The sequence below is a fragment of the Agelaius phoeniceus genome, chromosome Z (genome assembly GCF_051311805.1).
Source record: "Agelaius phoeniceus isolate bAgePho1 chromosome Z, bAgePho1.hap1, whole genome shotgun sequence".
Lineage (NCBI taxonomy): Eukaryota > Metazoa > Chordata > Aves > Passeriformes > Icteridae > Agelaius > Agelaius phoeniceus.
Window position 1 is genome coordinate 26,226,201 of NC_135303.1, and position 19,803 is coordinate 26,246,003.

Consider the following 19,803-nt stretch of genomic DNA (forward strand, 5'->3'; position numbering starts at 1 on the left):
AAGCCAAGGAAGAATTTCAGAACCTTGAGAACCTACCACAGTACTGCAAGCTGAGGTGCCCCAAAGGGATGGTGACATAGACACAATGACACTGAATCGTGTCACAAACCCTTTCCCACATGGAGTAGAGAGTTCATCACTTAAGGCAAAGGAATGAGCTGTGCTGCTTTTGGGAGGTGGAAGAAACAGCATGCATCTTTGTTCACTAGGCATTTTGAACATCTCTGTGGTGTTACCATATATTGGTCAGCGATTTCAAGGTCATGAGATTGCAAGGAACAGACAGAGTGAAATAAAACTGTAAGAGGAATACAAAGTAGTAGGATGGGCAGGGAGGTCTAACCTCTACAGGTCAGCAGAGCCAGAAGATGAGGCTGACTGCAAGAACAAAGAAATCCAAGCATGTACTGCAGCTTTTCTTCATGACTTACAATCTCAGGTATATATAATCCCTTGTTATATCAGCTGGCAAATTGTGCTATTTGCAAGAAAACTCAGACTGGCTTTTGAACAAATATGAAAATTATGTTATTTCTGTTGTAATGGAAAATTTTAAGCTTGCAAAAGAAAGTTGTGCCACAACAGTAGCAACTGTGAGCAAAAGAAGATGGAGAATAACGCTGAATGGCAAGTTTCTTTCATACAACCACCAGAGGCTAAACTATGTTAGATGACCATAGGGACCATTTAACAATGCCCAGGTTTAAAAGTCAACAGACCCTAGTAATTTTTGTAATTCAGTAACTTCCTATTTACAGCTACTTAATCACACAAGATTTACAATCAACTCACCTGACAATTCTGTTTATTTGTTATTGTTTCCTTTGGTGCTACTGTTAATTTTCAATTTGACCTCTATGCTTTCCACTTGAAAACTTGCCTTATCTATTTCATAATACATTATGATACCTCATCAAAATTTGAAATGGAAATTATGGATACCTCTATAATATAAAAATCAGTCTGTAAAACAAAACATAAGTGACTTGAGCTCAGTTTAATTGGAGACTCTAGGAAAGGCATGCACAGAATGACAGAACCATAGACTAACTGAGGCTGAAAGGGACTTCTGTTGGCCATCTGGTCCAACCCCCTGCTCATTCAGGGCCACCCAGAATCAGGTGCCCAGGACCATGATGACTTCCGAATATCTTCAGGGATGGCATCTCCAGAACCTTCCTGGGCAACCTGTGCCAAGGCTTTTTCACAGTGATAAAGGGTTTCCTGCTGTTTGTAGGAAATTTTCTGTGTTTCAGTGTGTGCCCATCATCTGTGGCCCTCACACCGGGCTTGTATGGAAAGAGTCTGGCTCCCTGCCCTGTGTGCACTCCCTTCAGGTACTTGCACACCTTAGTAAGATCCCCCTCAGCCTTCTTGGAGCTCCAGGCTGAAAAGCCCCAGCTCTCTCAGACTCTCCTCAAAGGAATCATACAGCACACAGGGACTGAAAACATCACATACACCCTGTTTTTATATGAAGCTCAGAAATCACTACATTTTCCATCCCTAAAATGAGATGTTCTATTCATGGCCTGACTGAGCATTGTGATTTCCTATTATGCTATGGGTAAGTATGTTAAAGAAAAGACAGCAGTACATATTCACCAAGCATCAGGCACAAGTAAACACTTGCAGATTTTGGTCACAATAATTATAGAATAGGTAGAAACAGAGATAAAGTATCAGTATCCAAAATTATGAGTGTGTTAAAATAAAAAGGAGCCATGTTTAAAAGTATAACACCATGCAATGATGCTGACAAGTCTGAGGTCAGCTGAAAAGATTATGGCCAGCTTAGCACTTGGCATAGATGTGGTAGCAATAATGTAAAATGGTAATTAAAATCTACAGTGTGTATTCAAAGTGAGAGTACTTCTACTGAGATGAGTTGTCCCAGTTTGAAGAGAGAAATTTTATGAAAAAGCCATGTGAAAATCTGTGCCAAAAAAGTATGCCATGATCAACAGAGTCTTCCTATTTGGAATCCCCTGATTCAGTCCTGCCAGGAGTTTTCCATAATTGGTGCAGACAGCGTCACACAAAACATGAGTGGGAAAGCAGCAGCTATTGCTTTCTGCAGACCTGTGAGGAAATGTGTTGTTGTTATCAGATTTCTAAAGTCCATACCTCTTTGGTGTATTCTCATGGCTACAGATCTTCACTGACTCCTTCTTCTGCACGCTGTTCTCTCTCAGTTCAGGGCTCCTCCAAGGCTCTCCCTGACCGGCTAACCCGCCCCCTTTTATCCCAGTCATCTTCATTGGTCACAGCTGCAGCCCAATTAAGGACATTGCAGCTGCAGCCTATCAAGGGCAACCGGGACCTCTGGGGCAAAGCCTCTATACATATATTCAAATACAAAACATTTCCTCTACTATATTTCCCCCTTTTCTTTTACTTGAGTTAACAGTTGTACAGATGTTCAAGTACAATACATACATTTCTCCATGACTCACAGGCCATGTACAACACACATAGCTCCTTGCTCAAAGGCCATACTCTTTCACAGCTCCTTGACCCAAAGGCTGTGTTCTGCCACAGCTCTTGGCCACCACAGCTCTCAGCTGTCTTATCTTCTGCCAACTATCACCACAGCTCTTGGCCACGCCACAGCTCTCCACTGTCTTATCTTCTGCTAACTATCACATCGGGGTCACCAATTACCGTTGTTATCAGATTTCTAAAGTCCATACCTCTTTGGTGTATTCTCATGGCTGCAGATCTTCACTGACTCCTTCTTCTGCATGCTGTTCTCTCTCAGATCAAGGCTCTCCCTGACTGGCTAACCCGCCCCCTTTTATCCCAGTCATCTTCATTGGTCACAGCTGCAGCCCAATCAAGGACATCGCAGCTGCAGCCCATCAGGGGCAACCGGGACCTCTGGGGCAAAGCCTCTCTACAGATATTCAAATACAAAACATTTCCTCTACTGTAATGTGGAACCTATTAGAAAATAATAAAATTTTCATATGAAATAGATTATTCAGAAAAAATTACAAAATTCTTCATTGAAATAATCTGTGCATAAGAACTACCTGTGTTGGTTTTCTTCAAATAAAGAGATTCCCAAACACCAACAGAAGTGGAGACTTCTGTGAGCAGAAGTATTTAAAACATCTGGTTTTAAAGACAGACATATAGTAAATTATTCTTCTTTGTGTAACTATACAGATCATCATTCTAATCCCCAGTATGTTCAGAAAAACAAGAGAAAGGCTTCCTAAGCAAGAGGAGCTACATTTCACAAGGACATCCAATCTAAGATGGAAATACAAGTTTGATGCTGTAAAACAGCTGGTGACCATCAGGCCTGTTGAATTCAGACCACAAACTCATTAGAGCAGGAACTGCTTCTTTGTTCATGGCTGGTGTCTTATTTCTTAATTGGCAGTGTTATTGCAAAATAAGAGGAGAAAGAAAAGCTCTGATTTTTGCTAATTCAAACCAGAACTGGAATGACATCAGTTTGTTAGTGTTGGAGGCTAAATTTTGACTCACATAAATAACAGAAACCCTATTACACGATGTCAAGTGCTAGAGAGTCCAATTGTGTTTGACTTTGCTATGGTCACACACTCTGTTCAATACCAATATTTTACACAATCTCCTGCTTTTAAAAATAGAATTAAGCCTTCTCCTGTTTCCCTTGTAGATTTCAATGAAGATTTGGAATCTCTTGATGAAAATAGAAGTGGTGAACACCAGTGTTGAAAAAAACCCATATTTCTGAAATGCTGGCACAGGCAGAATTGAATATTCAGCTTACTTCAACCTGTCTCATGGTGATGTATTTCCCTGGTTTTGTTTGTAATACTCTCCAAATATTATTAACTAAGTCTTTCCATTAACAGTAGTTGTGTGCCAAACAACAGAATAAATTTTGAAAAAAAAATTTGAAAATAGAAAAAGAGTGTAGTAAAAGGCTAGAGGATAATAAAATATTGATATTTATTAATTTCCATAATAGACATTAGAAGGAAAAAAGTAAAAAGTGAAAGAAAACAGGAACAGATATTGCTTTCAAGAAACTGTATGTAATGACTCAGTTGTGCTCCCATTGAAGGAAAAAAAAAGACTTTCACTTGATATTAATGGAAATAGGCAAAGATTTTCAGTGACCTAGAGATGCTGCAAACTGAAAAGATGTGTATCCTTGAACACTATGCTTGAGACAAAGAAAACATTACATTTTATTTTACGTTGTTCAGTGCTATTTGGACATAGAAATAGAAAGATAGTCTCAACAGCAGCAAACAGCTAGAACATCCAAACACAGTATTAAAGGTATTTATTAATTCTTTTGTCTGGTTATGAAAGGTTATGAAAGCCATCTTACCTCAGCTCATCCAGCACATCACAGTAGAGGGTCAGGATTTCTACTTTCAGAACAGAAACAAACCAGTACTTTTTAAAATTAATGAGTGTATAAATAGGTTATTTTCTATGCCTCTGTGTGCATTTTTTCTAAATATATTTGAGATTCAGATTTTATAATATACTGTAGAACTCCCCAGAACACTAGATTTAACATTCTCATCCTTTCCCTTGCCACAGTATGTATTGCTGTTCAAATACCAGTTCAGCTGTAGGCAAAACAGCTGCCAGTTCACTGGAGGCAAACTTTAAACCATTTCTTGTTCCTTTGCACCCCTCTTTTCTCCACAACTGAAAGGTGAATGTAAGAGGCCATGAGTCAAGTCCTAGTCTCATCCAATCAGGCATAAAAGTCAGCAAACACCCATGAAATCAAGGCAAGAAGAATAACATGCAGAAGAAGCCAAGTCTTTTAGGTAGGAGCACTAATTTATCTGAAAAACAGCCTTGCACACTTTTTCCTTTTCAAACAGTTTGTACACAGCTGTGAGAGTTATTTACCATTTCTGTCCCTGCTTGTCTTCAGGGCAAAGATTTGTTGGTGCAAAAAACCTCTGACCCCCTCCACCTTCCCCAGCTGGGATTGTGGACCTCCAGCCATCTCACTGTATCCAACTGATTTCTTGGGAAACTTCCCTTCCCCTTAGGAATGGTGTCCCAAAGACCCAGTTCTGATTTGCACTTGACAAGCATATCTGTGTTAAAAGAATTTGTAGCATGTTCACAACTAAGGGCAATTTGCATTTGAAGCCAATGACTACATACACAGCTTCAGACATATCTTGGGTTTTGAAAGCCTTTAATGCTAACCCCAGAACAATTGTCAGCATTTATTATGGTGATTTCTGACATGCCACTGGGGATTGTTTCATAATCAGAAAGAGAAGAAGAAGAACCACAAAAGTAAAAGTTCTGCCAGAAAAGTAGACTAAAGAAGACAGATGGTTTATATTAACTGAAAGGGCATCCAGATTTGTGATTTTCTTTTTCCTTAACAGCAATATCAACAAACAAATTCAGAAAGCTTCTAGTGTTTCTTTAATTAGCTGTTTAAACACTTAGTCTCTCTGTATTCCTTAGGTGACCATCAGCACCATCAGCTTCATCCCCCATACAGACAAGGTAACTGGGGATAGGTGGAGATCTGGAGATCCCTGCTCTGAAGACTTTTTAGTGGTAAATTGTGCACAAAACCAAAAGGCATACTGAAAACCCTGCCACAGAGTATTAATGAAACATCATGCTACTGATGTATTTTGCCTGTCCTAGCACAGGACATGCAGAATGCAGAGACCTCCTGGGACTGCATGTGGTGAAAGAAGCCACACACAGTGCAACATCTGTTTGTGCTGCCTGTTTGTACACACAGGTGTTGAAATACCCAGACAGATGTGCTCCAGTGTCCCTTGCCCCACCTCAGAGACACCAGCACAAGTACATCCTGAGTGATGAACCATAGGAAAAGGTCCTTCAGCAAAGCAGGCATTACAATAAGTTGTCTGCTTACTCCCATGTACCCTCCAGTGGCAAAGAAAATTATGTCAAAGAAGATCATCTATGTGCTTTCGTTTCTCTTATAACTAGTCTACTCTGTAACTAGGTCCCCAAGAGACTGTTTTCTTCTTGAAGCTCAAGTTTCCACTCAAAACCTAAAATTTGTGGTCACTAGACTATTATCTCCAGGCTTGAGAGCCATCTGTCTTTCTTCTTGGGTGGCTTCCACAGTTGTATACTATAATCAGGATCAATTATGTATTTATTTCTGACAAAGAACAGCCACTTCTCATGGTTTATTCCGCCTCTTCAGACAGTGATTGAGACAATTCTGATTCCTGTGTCCCCAGAAGAAGAGGAATTCTTACAAAATAAATAGGAGAAGATTTAGTAGACAGGATTTATTTGAAATAGTTCTTCCACACAGCAGGTCACAATATGGACAAATTTTTCATTAGAAAGTTACTACTAGGTCATGGGAAACCCTCTGAAAATATTAGGGCAGCCTCTGTAAAAATCTTATTAAATATCTGAAGCTGACAACTTAGCAGTAGACAAAAAGAACATAGATGAACCAAAGAAGAAAGAGGAAGAAAACCCCATCTTTTTCATACATGAAACTTTGTCTATGCAGGGAATAGACAAGCAGGCTCCTACAGCCCAAACCAGTGAAGCAAACCAAAAGATGCAACCTCATCAAACACCTCTTTGCTGCAGTCACAAAGCCTTCTCTGTGGAACAGCCCCACATGACCATCAAGTGCCTGAGACTGTGGAGCTGAAACTGCTCCTGCATCAGCTGGGCATGGGAATGCTGTGGGCCCAAGACCCACCAGAGGAAGAAGCTCCTCCTGAGTTTTCTCACCAAAACCGGAATTATCAACATGCACAAAAAAACAGGTCCATGTGGACCTTGGCTGTAAGAACACCCCGCCCTTGTGTTTGCTCCAGCAAAACAGATGCAGCCAGGCTACACCACTCCTTTTTCATGGTAGTCACCAGAAGAGAGATTCCAGCCCTATTGTACCAAATCACACAGCTGTTCAGAATATCAGGTATCAGTATTTTGAAAGTTTTATTTGTCATTATTGCTAGATGTAAAAGGAATTATTAATCTAGATGCTAGTGGTATCTGAGATGCCTGCAGCAAGGTTATGGCGACCCATGTAACAGTCTCAGTTCAAATTCCTGTGGTCTGGGACTTCAGATGAGTCCTATTAGCAGATAAATCATACATTTAGTAAGTGTTTATTTGTTTCTAATTGTACTTGAAACTCCAGCTAACAGACCATAACTACAAGACCTTTAAAAGCCCAGGCATGATCCAGTAAACCATTAGAACAATGAAAAGGCCTTTACAGACTTATCACACTTTAAACTGAAAAAATATGTTTAAGGTTTGCTACTTTGTTCTAGTTTCCCCAGCAAATAAAAACCTATACTTCAGTTGTTTTAGAAGAGGTAACTGAAGTAGCAACTGCTTTCCTTCAACACCTCTTGACTTAGGGGAAAAGAAATGAGGAAACCAAAGAGGCAGGGAGTACATTTTTCACTATTGATATTATTGGTCTGCACTTTTCATACTGTGTAAAAGCAATGTGGCTCAATAATGTTAGCATATCCTTTTGAGAGAAAAGCTTTTGTTTTTAAACTTTCTAGAGTAAAAAGTAGCAGCAGGATGGGGATTTGCTATCCCCAAGATTCACAGATCACAAACATTTAGATTATGTAGAATATGTATTTTGCTGCCTACTCACCTTCTACTCCTGCATAAGTGCTTTGTTTTATGTGCCATTGCCATAAATATTTTAGTTGCAGTTCAGTTCTTGATGAAATGTGAAACAGGAGGAGTCCACTGAAGCAAAACAGAATGGGGAGAATGGACATGGAGATGTCTTTGCGACCTTCCTTCTGCCTACACATCTTCTTGGAAGAGCTGTTCATCCATGGGCTGTCAGTGTAACCAGGACTCGGGGATGGCCAAACACAAAAACTTCTCTGCTAGTTGCAAAGAGTAAGGAACAGAGAAACAAGAACAGTTCTAGCTTGAAGTATGTTTTGTGTCATCTTACCTGTGTTTAAGTTGGCTAAAATGCAATTACTACTTCATAGTTTTGTAGAAATTGTTCTGACTGCTCATGTTAATTAGCACAAGAGAGCAAAATAAGTGTCAAGAGAGAATTTGAGCACTTGTTTCTACAGTGGATTTTCTTTAGTAAAAATGACAAACTTCAGCTAGGATGTTGTGGATAATGCTGCCAGACATACAGTGGGATTCTTGGGACTGTGCTGTGCAGAGCCAGGAACTGGACTTTCATGATCCTGGTTGTTATGAGTAAAAGAACGTTTCCCATTTTTTTTTTTTGTAAAAAGGTTGCAAAGTGAACAGGTTGGACCAGTTGCTGCCAAGGTGGAGTTCTACCTGTTTGTTATTGTAATCACCAGTCATTCTCGTTAATTGCTCCTTTTGTATCAGTATGGCCCTGCCTAAAGCTAAGTTGATAGCCCTTCTGCTTGGACAGTGAGAGGAGGGGGCATGGGGGGGACATCAGAGGGGATGCAAAATAACTTCAGAACCAGCATGCCACAGGAAGCCACCCCACCAAACTTACTGAAAAGACCCCAAAAACAACGCGCCAACACAGAATTAAGAGATCAGAGTGATGTCTGGATGTGAGGAACAAAGTACCAAGCCTGCGGAGATGCTGAGAACCTTTGTTGCCGCTCGCCCTGAGCAAAGACCTCAGCTGGAGCCAAGACCACAAAGACAGCAAAACCTAAAAGTTGTAACACGGGGTGTACCCCCACTGCTCTTGTGAGGATGAGACCGCCCAGCTCTGTCCTTTAGTGAATAAAGCTGCACATTCCTTCTCCTCCAAGCCACTCTGGAGTGCGAGGAGGAGATACTGCGGACCCATCGAGCCTCCCAACCTTAACCTGATCATTTTTAATAAAGGCATTAAAAAGGAGAAAGTCTTCTGCCCTGTCTAATTCTCTGGTGGGTCCCTTCCAACTCAGGATTTTCTATGATTCTATGAGTATTTTGCTTGGAACATTTTTTTCCACACTTCTAACTCAAGGAAAAAAAATATAGTAAAATACACAACATGTAGGCCTAAAATGACAATTTGTCCCTGATTCTTAAATCAAATGGAGAACTTGTTGTCCACATTAGAGTAGCTTGGATAAAATAGTAATTTCCTGACAGTGTTGTAATTTTGTGTATATAGGAAGTGACAAAGCTAAATTTTAGTTAAGGAAAGCTTACAATTTTAGCAATTCGCTTCCTTTTTGTACTTACTTGGTCTCATTTAAAAATTCTTTTCTCAAACACTTCTTCAATAACTATACTGACTTTTTCTCAGCTGAAACACAAAAATTATTTGAGTTCATTGTGGAACCACTGAAATTTACAGTCAAATGTAGCTTTTTTCTTATGTTTCTCCTTATAAATTTCTGCATGTTTGGGGCATAGGAAGAAGAAAATTCAAAAGAGTGTGAGAGGTCAGCATAAGTACTACAAATTTTAAATGATGACAATAGTAAACTGAATTTTTACTTTTAAGCATCCAAACTATACTTAGAATTATTTTTTTTACTTCTCCATGACTAAAATGAAAAATCAAGGCACAATTATTATTCTCTTATAGCAACAGCTAAAGCCAACACCAGGATTCTGTTCTGAGGTGCATTGGAAAGCAATGTCTAGGAGAAAGAAGCAAGATAGAACAATGTGTATCTAGCACAAAATACCTCAGAGTTTGAGAGGACCACCACTAACACCGTGCATGTAAGAGACAACTCCTGCAAACACTGATTTATTTGGTACAGCAGTCCTCCCAGAAAAAATATCACAGTATGAAATATAGTTTTTTGGTTGGTTGTTTGGGTTTTTTTAGATGTGGAAGCTTAACATGGTTATCACAGATGCTTGTGTTTTTATACACCCAAGGTAGAACAGAACAGCATGTATTGCAGCACACTAAAAAAGCTTTAAATGTGAGTTGTACTGCCTCAAGCAATGGTAAAAATGGTACTGCCTGTTCCTTAGGAATCTGTATTTACACTTTTCAGCAAGTATGTTCTTGTGCTCTATGCATAATGTAAGAATGTCCTGCTGTGCCTGTGGTTTTGTCCACCAGACTCACATGGCAGCTGCTGCCAGATACAGAGCTCTTGCAATCCTCCTCCTACAGATTTTGCACCATTTTTTGATGTCAGTGACAGACTTTGAGTTCTGGACAGGTATATCTGTCGCAGACATCTTTTCACTAAAAATCCTTTCTTTAGGATTTTTCCTTCTGAGAAGCTAAGAGGCCTCAGAGACAGAATGTAAACAATGGTTATCTGCTGCTGTGGAATGCAACAGGTGCACCTGTGATTGGCCCATCTTGGATGTTTATAATTAATGGCCAATCGAGGACTGGGCTATCTCAGACAGAGTGCGAGAGAGCTGCGTTTGTTATCATTCTTTTCTTTTCTATTCTTAGCTTAGTTAGCTTCTGAGAAAACCTGTCCTTTTTCTTTTTAGTATAGTCATAATGTAATATATATATCATAAAATAATAAATCAAGCCTTCTGAACATGGAGTCAATGTTCTTGTCTCTTCCTTCACCTGAAAACCCCTGTGACCATGGTCACATAGATCAGAGTAGAAGAATGTGAAGAATCATTCTGAACAATGTACACATGGGTCTGTCTCACTTTTCACTCGTTAAGTACCCTGTTACCAGCTTCGCCTTCTCCATTCATTACCGGGAGGTCACTCTATCCCAACACATAGGATTTTAGGAAGCTACTTCAGCTGTCAGTTGCATTTTCATTTTAGAATCATAGAATTATTTAGGTTGGAAAAACTTTTAAAATCAACCTATTATTATAATTTTGTGCTTTGTTTGTCAAGTTACACAGAACAGGAGGGGTCAGTACACAGCTAAGCTCTAGAAAAGCATGTTCTATGATAATAAATACATTTATTTTCATTGCAATAGTAAACTTCCCTTATAGTAGCCTTTTTGACCAGAAAAGGATTAAGAAACTAAATAATTTACTGTGTTTACTAGATGAAAAATAATAAATATTTCAGGAAATTCAATGAAAATCATTTCCTTTAAGTAATGGTTACTATAATTTATCAGTTTTAACATTGCTTAATTTTTATACCTATTACATACTAATTTATTATACTAGCTTGTACCATGAGTGATTTAATAGTTGTTAATAAAACAGTAACTTAAAGAGCAATAAACTGATATTCTGGCAAGAATATTCAGATGTGATTAAGCTCTACATGAAAGAGAAATTAAACCTATGATGTAACAATGATAGGAAATTTTCAACTGTTGTACCTTTAGGAACTTCATTAGGGAGACTAAGAAAATTATATCCTAATTCTGTGCAATATTTTCTCAAAAGTAGCATTCTATCTTTATGTCTCAACTTGATTTTCAACAATACATAAAAGATGAACCTGTAAACAAAATTCACGTCTGCTGAAACCAAAAACACCAATGCAGAGAAGACTGAACTTTTTATTATTTTACAGTCTTTCCCAACCCTCTGTTGACTTCTGGTTTTTTTTTGTTTAAACTTTTCCACTGAAATCTGTCTAGTTGATGAATATCGTTAGTAACTTAATTTCACCATTTAAACCCATAGTTACATACAGAAGGAATACCTGCCCCAGAAGATGTACAGTCATCAATGGCTCTAATCAGATACTGAAAGCAGGTCCCAAGTGCTGTCCTAAATTATTTTAGCCAGGAATTTGTTAATCTTTATTAGACTTCATGTGACTGAAAACTTTCTTTTGACACCCTAATCTATTATGTAATCCTCCAAAAGTTAGCTTCCATTCTTCTAAATCCTATATCAGGAAAACTATCTCAAGAAACTGCTCACATGCTTAATAGTTTGTGTATTTTTTCTGCTAAATTACCTGGTCTCACTAGTATGTTTTGTTTCCTATCTGTCCCTGTGAGGGGAGGAGGAAGGGTAGACATTGATCTCATCTCTGTGGTGACCAGTGCCAGGCCCCAAGGGAATGCCCTGAAGCTGAGTCAGCGGAGGTTTAGGTTGAACATTAGGAAAAGGTTTTTTCACCGAGAGGGTGGCTGGGCACTAGAACAGGCTTTCCAGGGAAGTGGTCCCAGCACCAAGCCTGATGAGAGATTGAAAATCATTTGGACAATATTCTCAGGCACTGGGTGTGACTCTTGGGGTATCCTGTACAGGACCAGGAGTCGGACTCAATGATCCTGATGGGTCCCTTTCAACTCAGCATATTCTGGGATTCAATGATTTATTGAGGAGACATTGATTTTAAGGGAAAAAATAAAACCATAACTAAACCCCTTCAGATATCCTTTTGTCCCAACTGGTACTGAAATCAAATGGCTAAGTAAGAGTTAGACAGGTAGTAACTTTCAGGTGTACCTGATTAGTTATGCTGTTCTATGTCGCTGCTAAGCAAACAGTATGTAAGACCTGGCTCTTAATCATCTTTTTGTAAGAGAATAGTTCACAGGAACAAAAACATCAGCTGTCTCTCCTGGTGTGTTTGATTTGTCACTATTAATAGTAGTTTTGTTACTAGGAAGCTCCCACAGAATTAGGTGCCTATCCTGTATTTGACATACACGATAGACATGATGCAGACTCACCCTTACACTTGCACTTTCTCTTTTTCTATACTGTTTGCAAAACAGACTTTAACCAGCTTAAACATAATAAAATTATCAGAGAAGCAGGATATAGCCCTGAAAATGTAATCTTTATCACAATATGAGCCTAATGCAAATGTAACAAAACAAGAACCATTTATGAAAGCAGGAAAGGCTTATTCCATAAGCTTCTAAAACAGCCTCTGCAAAACCCAGAATCTGAGTCCAGATGCAGCTTTGCTTCTAGGTCCAACACAATTTTTATTTTCTCCTGTTTTCTCCTGTTTTCTCCCCTTCCTGGATCCACCTCCACATGGATCCAGGAAAGGAAAACAGAAACATAAAACTCTTACCTGTAGGTAAGAGCTTATTTTCTAGGTATGCCTTAGGAAATACATGACAGTTCAAATTCCTTGGTTCCCTAAGATGGTGGTTTCTTCTTAAGAAGCACCTGGAGGTATACAACAGTTCAATATTTCTCCATGTTGGCTTACCTACACTTATTTTTGTCTACAACTGGGTATTATAGAGCCATAGTTGCAAACTATTTCTAAATGTTTTGTTTAGACTCCATGAATTTATCAACAGAAGCTATTTACACACCTTAGCTTGACCTCTTGTTGATCTATGAAAATTAATGGAGAGTTCAAACACTATCAGCTTTCCTTATTCACTAAAACTGCAAAAGAAGTATGCAAGTTAATAGGGATGAAGTAAAAGTTGTTCCATCTATTATTGTGTGCTTTGTTGGGTTTTTCTCCCCAGTAACAAATTATTTTAATAACTGGGCTAGATCTAAACCACAGAAAATACCACGTGAAAGACATATGCCATACACAGATTTACTAAATATGACTACCACTGTGATTAATTCAGCTATATGAAATCCCAAACAAATGAATACTTTTTAATTTAAATAATACTTTTTAGTACTTTAAAATTTTAAAGTATGTTTAAAATTAAATGCTACACTGGGTTTTTCTAGGTTAATGCACAATGGAAGCAAATATTTAGTATATGGAGTATTTGATGATAACTGGACAGACAGTATCTTGGGGGGGGGGAACAATTTAAAATGTCCTACTCAAAATGTTACACTGTTTTTGTGGAAACTTAAGCCATGTCTGGAAAAGCTCCAGTGACCTGACACAGTCACATTTAGAGCTCTCAAGGTTTCATATGAGTGTATTGCTACATGGTGGCTTCATATACAAAGAACTGCAATGAAAACAAAAAGAAGAAAAGAACATTTGGAGTGCTTTCATGTCTCCAGACATATATTAAAAAAATTAGGTTCTACCTTATTATTAATGGCAGAATAATTTATTTTCTTTGAGGTCTCAATTGCAGGGAAAGAAACCAAATAATGAATAGCACAATAGATCTTTTATATGAAAATCCCCAATAAAACCTACAATTTGTAACTCAGAGTGGTCAGTGCTTTGGCCAGTGTCCCAGAATAAAATCTACAAATTGTAATTCAGAGTGGGCAGTTTCAGGGATGGGGGCTATAGCTATTTTAATTCCATAGAATTTCGCTTATCTGTGTATTAAAACCACTTATAAAACTGAGAAAATACCTTCCCCAAAAGTCTTGAGAAGATTCCATTTGCTGGGGACCAGATGAGAATCATCTTACTGTTTACCACCTCGACTCAGCACTCTCCATTTGGTTCTGAGATGAGACAGGAGAAAAAAAAAGGTAAAATTATCTAGCTTTGGTAACACATCTGGTTTTATGATGTTATACTGACTACAGCTGTAAAGAAAAAACCCAACAAACCAAACACTGGGAAAATAAAAGAAAAAAAATCAAGACTACATCATTTCAGAAAAATGCATTTTGAAAATTCTTTCCTAACAGGCCAAGAATTGTGGCTGTCTGGAGCTGGAGAAATATTACAAGATATGTTCTTGCTGGCCTTTACAGCTGGATGGGGTAATGCATACACCAGACTCAGGTATCCATTTGGGTAATGGTACATTACATTACATTTGTCTCTGTTACATTAATGGTAACAGAGACAAATTTTGTATTTTCTACAGTTTTCTGAAGCTTGTAATGATCACAGCATTCAAGTTTGACCACCTTCAAATTAACAAGAACATGAAGACTTGTCAACAGTCAAATAGGAACAATTGCTGTGTCTGCAGATTCTCATTTAATAAGAACCATTTTATCTCTGTTTGCTCCAGTGAAATGACTTGAAAGGCATTTGAATACATTCTGTCAATATGTCAGAGAATAGAATGGTTTAAAAACATAGCTGTCAGTACTTGTATCAGATACACATCCCTCAAACTTAACTTGGTGATCTAAATATAATATAAATGTCAAAGGAATCTTAAATGGATTTGGTGTTTAACTGTGATATGAACTTATTCAACTCCTCTGTTCAGCTCCCTACCCTTGAAATTCTAAAAAGAGATTTACAAGAAAGGCTGAAAATTGAAAAATGTGGACAGCTATAATGCTTATATGGGTCAGAGAAATGGGTGTAGTTACAAGAAGAATGACTCTGGAATATTACTGAGGACAAGTTCTTATTCTTAATTAGAGTAAAACTCCTTGTTTCAGGTGGCACTGACACATATTGCCCACCACCTGTTTTACCAGAGTGAACTGCTTTATCCAACAGTATGCAACAGCCTGCATGTTTTCAACTCTGCCAGCCTTTTTTGAAGTCCTGTATTTTAAATGCATTTCCAGAGATGACTGAAAACTGTCCTCCAACACTTGTCTACTGAAAAATTACAAAACAGGAGGACAAAGAAGAAAAATAAATCACACCTTTATATCTAAAATGCAACACTAAGTCGTTCGTCACTGCTGTCAAGAGTTGCACTAAAGCACCTGATGGCTTACATCCAGTTGTGGAGTTTGGCTATCCTCAGCTATATTTGCAACTAAAGATCAAAGGAGGAGAAAAGCAAAAAAGGAATAAAATACATACACAGGACCTCCCTCTGCTAGCTACACTGTGTCCTCTAGCATCTGAGCTTTCATTTAAGCAGCCCTTCTACATTCCACTTATGCTTTTCTAGGATAAATATCTGGGAAATCAGTTTGGAAGTCAACATCCTTTTACTGCTTTATTTCCAACCCTGGAAGGCAAACCTGACATACTGACAATCAAGAGCAGAATAAAAGCAATTCTGAACTATGTTGTGTTGAAGTTTCTTACAATCTTCCCAAATATTTTTCTCTGCTATGAATATATTACACCATACAGATCTGTAATGTTGTTTACCTGAAATAATAAAAAGTAAAATCATGAATATTTTAAAGTGTTCTGGATGACAGCCTAAGAAAACAGCTACAGAATGTAAAAGACATTCTGTCAGTTTCCTGAAAATCAATCACTATTTGAGATTCCAGACTTACTGCATTCCATCTGTTATGAAAAAATGATTAAATAGTAAACAATTAATGATAGAAAACTGATATGAATCAAACAGTTTTACAGGAATTTTTTAGAGGTTCACAGTATTTTTTCATTCAGGGAAGGTTGCTGCTGAAGACTTAATAATACAAATCTGTCACAAAATATTGTTCCTCTTCCTTTCCACAGCCAAAAAATGGCATAAAAATCTGCAAAGAAAATTAAGCAGTGCCATCTTCAGCATGCATTATTTCATTTCCTATTTAAATAGTTTTTCAACAGTTCCTTCTCTCAAGTTCTCTATATATAGAGAAAGCTTTTTATTTGAAAAACACAGATTACATTTTAACCATATTTGCATCATATAGTGTTATACATATTTTCAGGCCATATCAAATTTCTTCCCCATCAGGCCCCCTCCATCAGCATGGCTTTAGATCAGGGAGTAAAGGCCTGTGTTGACATGGGGAAATCCTAAAAATTAAGTCCTTCAAACATCAGATTGAAGGGGCTGTTGCAGTTCATCATGCTACAAATTATTTCAGAGGTCCAATTCAGAGTTCTGTATCACACACAGAGATAAATACTCATTTTGGTACCAGAAATAACATGTTAAGTCCTCATTCCATTAGTGTGGACTTCTAGAAGTCTTAAATATAATTTCTTTATATTACATAATGATAATAGATGAGAAAGGTGAGCTTGATAAATGATGATTCAAGTCTGCAAGGAAGCAAAAGAAAACTCTCACAGTTATCTTCTGGGCACAGTGATACAAAATCTGGCGGAATTTTTATGGAAATGCTGCAACATTTACTTCTAGAATTATTTTTTTTTAATTTTATCACCTTTTCTGAAAAAAATCTATAAATTCTTCACAAAGAATGCCAGAGCAATAGGCTGACAGAAACCTCATGAGGTACCACCATTAGTGCACAGTCCTGCACGAGTGAACAGCCCCTGGCACCAGCACATTCTGGAGACTGCCCAGCTGGGAACAGCTTCACAGAAAGCACATGGGGGTCCCCCAGACACAAAACTGACCATGGGCCAACAGTCTGCCCTTGTGACAAAAAACCCCACCAAGAGCATCCTGGGCTGTGTGAGGAGCAGTGCTGCTGGCAGAGGACAGCCGTGATCCTGCCTTTACTCACTCAGCTCTGGTGATGCCACACCCGGCTGCTGGTCCAGCTCTGGGCTCCCCAGACACAAGAGACGTGGACATACTGGAGAGAGTCTAGCAAGAGCTGCAGAGATGATGAAGGGATTGGAGCACTGCTCCTTTGAGGAGAGTCTGAGAGAGCTGGGGCTGTTCAGCCTGGAGCTTCAAGAGGGCTCAGGGGGAACTTATTAAGGTGAAGGGAGTGCACTCCTGAAGGAGTGCACACAGAAGAGGGAGCCAGACTCCTTCCAGACAAGCCCAGTGATAGGTGATGGGCACACACTAAAACACAGACAATTCCCTCCAAACAGCAGGAAACCCCTTTATCACTGTGAAAAAGCCTTGGCACAGGTTGCCCAGGAAGGCTCTGGAGTCAATATTCAGAAGTCATCTGTTCATGGTCCTGGGCACCCAGCTCTTAGCGACCCTGACTGAGCAGGGGGTTGTACCAGATGGCCTACAGAGGTCTTGTCCAAGTTCAACCAACCTGAGATTCTTTACCACTGAGCAGCCAACTGTCAGTCTATGAGTTCAAAAATAAAAGTTTCTTTACTCAAGAAAATGTGGGGAGTTTATTCTATACTTCCTGCAATACTACAAAATAAATTTTCCACTTCAAGGTTCCTAGACCATGCAGCAGTACCACAACAGCCCCTAAAATACATTACATTATCCACTTTGCCATTTGTTGCTCTTTTATTGCCTTCTCACACTAGAGTGGCTGCTGTGAGCTCACTGTTTCTGGGCCAGCCCTCCACAACCACATGCGGCTTTCTATTACACATTGTGCTTATCCTTTCTAATGACTCAGTGCAATAATACACACCAAATTCCATTGTTACTTTAATGAAGACCATCATGAAGGGGGCAGATTCAGGTCCACCTATTATGGGATTCATCACTGTTAAATAAGTATTCCCTTACAAACATACAGTTCCTAAACACTTGAGGACTTCAAAATACCATCTTCATCACTGCTTCATCCATTAGCAAACAAATCTACAAGCAAAGCTATTTGGTGCAGAGAAAGGCAGAGTAATTTTTTTTAATACAGGACAGGGTCTGGGCAGTATGCAAACTACTGCATGTTTTTATGTTGTTTTGGTTTTAGGACTAGATTCAAACATCATTCTATCTTCAAAATCCACTCTAGGCAGCATGAGTGTGTTTCAGCCAAAGCATTTCCTTGGCACACGCACAGGGAGGGAATCTGTCCATCCATCCATCCATCCATCCATCCATCCATCCATCCATCCATCCATCCATCCATCCATCCACCCACCCACCCACCTATCCATCCATCCATCCATCCATCCATCCATCCATCCATCCATCCATCCATCCATCCATCCATCCATCCATCCATCCATCCATCCACCCACCCACCCACCTATCCATCCATCCATCCATCCATCCATCCATCCATCCATCCATCCATCCATCCATCCATCCATCCATCCATCCATCCATCCATCCATCCATCCATGGATCCCCTCAGTCTCAGGATAAGGTGCCACCGCGCCCCCTGCTGTCCCGGGCCGGGCTCCGGGACCTGCTCCCTTGCTGATCCCGTCAGTCGTTGCTGCCTTCCTATCCAATCACTTTCCGGCTGCTACAGCCAAACTTAGGATGTTAAAACAAAATATATGAAGTGCAAGCGCTTTTTATCATAAAAGCCTTTGAATTTTTAATCCCTTTTTTTCTTCAGACTACATTAAAATATCGTTTAGTACCTTCATTGTCACATGAAAGCCTGAAGCGACTGCTGCTCGAATTAAGCACTGAGGAGTTACTCCAAAACAACTTCATAGCACAGTTAAGCCCAGTCTTAAAAGGCTGGAAAAATTAAGTTAAGTTCTAATATAAATCAGTTTTCTAAAATTGCAGTAGGAACTGTTCCGCCAGTAGAACACAGCTACCTGTTTTCTTCTTTTTGCATTTAGAAACGGCATTGTATTGCTGTGATTTAACACAAAAGGAATGCGGCACATTAGAAATCCATGTGCTATCTCTGTTTGTCCTGGACTTGAGAAACTTCTAATCTCTCCTTTCTGCAATGAGTGTTAAGTGCTTTTTCTATGAGTCAGATAATTAAATCTGAAATGGGGCTTTGTCAATCCTGCATGAGAAGTGAAGTCAAAACAACTGTGACATTATCTCAATTTATGATGAAACAAAATAAAAAGGCTCCCCCACTACATTTTGCCACCACTCACATATTCCTACACATTTTCCTGGAAAAACATTCTGGAGCAGTAAGGTGTTTCATGAGGAGTTTAGCCATGGAGAACCACAGCATTAATTGAATAAAGTAACAGTAATGATGTCAGATCAGTAAGTCTAAGTAAGAATAAAATAATTCCATAATTTTTTGGTTTAAAGACTTGTCTTCTGTAAAGAATGACAGTATTGCTAAGGAGTGGTTTTAAGTACTGTTCAGTATTTTAAGCAAACATTTATAGCATTGTTTTTTAATGTGTGGAAAGCTTTTCACATTCAGTCAGCAGCGCCTGTGTTTTATATTCATCACACAAGTTCACTGCAACACAAAATCTGTTACTTTGGAAGCCTCTTGCACCAACTGCAGGTTCACTAATATCCTTCATATTTACTGTATTACTAATCTGTGTTACAGCTTTAACACTACAGATAAATATAAGCAAACCCAAACACAGTAAGTTACATGACTTCAAAATAAAATATGGGTTAGGACAAGTGGGAGAATTTA